This window comes from Sceloporus occidentalis, unplaced genomic scaffold (genome assembly GCF_023333645.1).
Source record: "Sceloporus occidentalis isolate IW3139 unplaced genomic scaffold, rSceOcc1.0.p SCAF_5, whole genome shotgun sequence".
NCBI lineage: Eukaryota > Metazoa > Chordata > Lepidosauria > Squamata > Phrynosomatidae > Sceloporus > Sceloporus occidentalis.
This window is the reverse complement of record NW_028316985.1, coordinates 134,815,499-134,818,947: the sequence shown is the minus strand read 5'-3', so window position 1 is coordinate 134,818,947 and position 3,449 is coordinate 134,815,499.

The following is a 3,449-nucleotide window of genomic DNA, read 5'->3' as shown; positions in this document are numbered from 1 at the left end:
TTGGTAGGTCTCATAGTTAGGAGGTCTTTGGTTCAAAATTTGTATTTGGCAAGCCAATTTCTCTCAGTATCTTCAACTTGTTAATAATAATAATAATAAAAATAATAATTTATTTATATCCCACCACTTTGAGGTCAATCGGGGGGCTGACAGTAATAAATTACAATACAATTTACATCAAAATCTACTTCCCTCCCCCCCTTAAAAAGTTATTAAATCAATTATAATTAAAACCAACAAATTAAAACAACATCAACACATACACATTATTACAAAACAAAACAAGACAAAACAGTAAACTGTGGTAGCATTCTACTTAAATTTCCAGGGAGGACCTTGGGGACTCTCATGAGAAGAGGGTTCCTGAGGCCGGGATTATCTATCCAGGAAAGGCCTGCCAGAAGAGATCCGTCTTGACAGCCTTTTTAAAGCTGTCTAAAGATGTCAATTGATGGATCTCGTCCAGCAGGTTGTTCCATAATTTGGGGGCGACAACAGAAAAAGCCCTCTGGGAGGTAGCCAAAAGCCTAGATCTTTGTTCTGACCTTAGTTAAAGTGTTGATAGAAGAACTACAGTTTGGGTGACTCCAGAGTCATAGATCAATCTTCAAAACAGTAAAGCATGCTGGTTCTCTAGGGTTAAACCATAATCAATGGAAACCAACAGGAGGAACATGATCCTTGTTTTTAAGATAGGAAAAGATCTATTTTCTCTGCTCATTTGGCTTGTAATGCAGCTCTTAGTGATAGAACAACTCTCTGTTCATTAGAAGATGTTTTCCCCTAGAAAAATAGGATTTGTGCTGACCATAACTATGTGCATGATTGCTGTCACTATTTCTAAAATCATGATATTTATTCTAGTATGTGAAACAACAGCATTTCCTGAGCTAAATTTTATTAATGTATGTATGTGCCTTCATGGCACCTGTCAACTTATGGTGACCTTATGAATTTCATAGGGTTTGATTTTGCCGGTTCCTTCTTCTGAAATATAGCCTACAGTACCTAGTACTGGATGGCAGCCTCCCATCCAAGTACTAACCAGGGCTGGTCCTGCTTAGAATCAGAAGTCATTAGGGTGTTTAGGCCTCAATGATTACAGTAATCCAGTGAAAGAAAACATTTGCATGGATTTAAAAGCAAGGTATTGTGACTGCTAAGCAGCTTTTACACACTAGGTGTCGGCCTTGTTCTTTTGAAAAAAGTAAGAAAAGTACCCAAACTTGATAGCTGAAATTTCTGCATGTTGAGGAAATCACTTCACATCAAGATACTCCAGAGAGCATTTTGTGTCATGATTTTTCTTTCTTTAAAACATTTATTGTGCTTGAATGAAAAAATAAGTGCTTTAGATTAGCTTTCTCCATCAATACTTTCTTTTCCTTGCCCTTGAAGCTGTGACCATTTGAAAAGCTAATTTGGTTGGAAATTCAGAATATAGTACTGCACAGAAAACTGTCAATACAGGACACCAGGAACACTGGCTTCCACTCTGTGCTTTATGAAAGCATAACAATAACCTGATGAAAAGAGTTACCACTCAAGCTATTAATCAAACTACTGAAAATGCAGAAAGATAGGACCAGAACATTGCTTCAGCTGAAATGATGTCCCACATATATGTGAATATGTATCCGCGTATATGATGTGATGTGACCCCATATATGTTACTGTTGTTCTGCATATATCTGACATGGAGTGAAGCAGGTAATGAGGACTAAGGACTTGGCCGATTTGAGAAACAGATTGATGTAAATTCAATGCTCAGCATATGAAAAGAATCCAGTTTTGCTGAGGTTCCTACAGGTTGCTTCAGTGATAAAGGAAGAAAGATGAAACAGTTCCTGTGAGAGTAAAAAGATCTGGTGATCACTCCACTGTTCACCTCTCCTTTCTCCCCTTTTTCTTCTTTTTCTAATTTTGCTTAATCCCACTTTCCATTTCTTCAGGAAAGTTAAGTAGCAGGTAGAGAGCAACACAATAGGTTAGCATCCCCCCATCCCTTCTAGGGCTTTCTTCTTCTTGGTGAGGGTTCCTTCATCATTCCTCTAAAGAAAAAAAGGTGTTTTTCCACCTAGCTGGGTAAGAATGCCAGTACATTCATTCTTTAAAAGATGAACTCCACAAAATTTGAAGATTAATTCATAAGGTTGATGTAAAGAACTTGAGCCTTTAAAAAAACGAACATGGGAGAAAGCAAAACTGATTTCTGTGTTAGTCTGCAGCTTTGACATTCCCCCCTCCAAACGGTGTGAAAATCCATAGCTCTCTTTTTACACAATTGTCTCCTAACATACACATTGTATACAGTATACTCCTGCCGTACACATTTTTCTATACAGCATGACATATGCATGTTCATATACAAGTTTGGACCAGAGAATTGCATCCAAAGATATGGAGATGTGTGCTATCCAAAGGACACTGGTGTTCCAAACCACAAATTAACCTGGGAAGTGTGAATTAGGATAGTTAGTTTCAAAATTACTATCAAACAAAAATACTCTTCCATCCCTACTTGGGAGGGGGCTGATATGAACGGAGGTTAAATGTTTCATTTTATCCTGCAACATCCAGCATGGCATGGTGATATGAGTGTTGTACTATGATTCTGGAGACCAGGGTTTGATTCTCAGTTCAGCCATGAAACCCACTGGGTGACCTTGTGCAAGTCACAGGCTCTCAGCCTCAGGGGAAGGCAATGGCAAATCTTCTCTGAACAAATCTTGCCAAGAAAACCCCCAGAAAGGTTCTCCTTAGAGTTGCTATAAGTCAGAAATGTCTTGAAGGCACACAACAACAGCAGCAGCAATTTGATATATGTGACTCTTCAATCAAGATAATGAGGTGCCAACTTTTTGAGAAGAAAGAAACACTTGTTACACGAGGGATCTTCTCCATGCCAGTAGAAATGATAGCTGTTGAAGTAGGGTTTTTTTTAAATGGGTGGAACAGTCTCTTAACATCCTGCTTTCAGATCATCATGGAGGGAAAAAACTCAGTTTGCCACATTTACTCACTTAAGCGGCACCATTAGATATCTCTTTTTCATTTGCCATTCAGACGCATGCTTTGAGAATAGTGCTGCTGTAACATATCTCCCATTTTTGTGTGTTTCTCTCTCTGATGTAGCATGATGTACATATGTGTATGAGTATTGACTGACCAACCAAAGGATGAGCACCATGCAAATATGTCTTACTAATGTGTATGTTAAGAGCCAGTGTGACATAGTGGTTTGAGTGTTGGACTAAAACTTTGGAGACCAGAGTTCAATTCCCAATGTGGCCATGAAATTCTTGTAAGCCTTATTATTATATACTCTCAGCCTCAGGGGAAAGCAATGCTTAACCTCCTCTGAACAAATCTTTCAAGAAAGCCCCAGGCCTTTGGGTCACCATAAGTCAGAATAGACCTGAAGGCACACAACAACAACAACAACAACA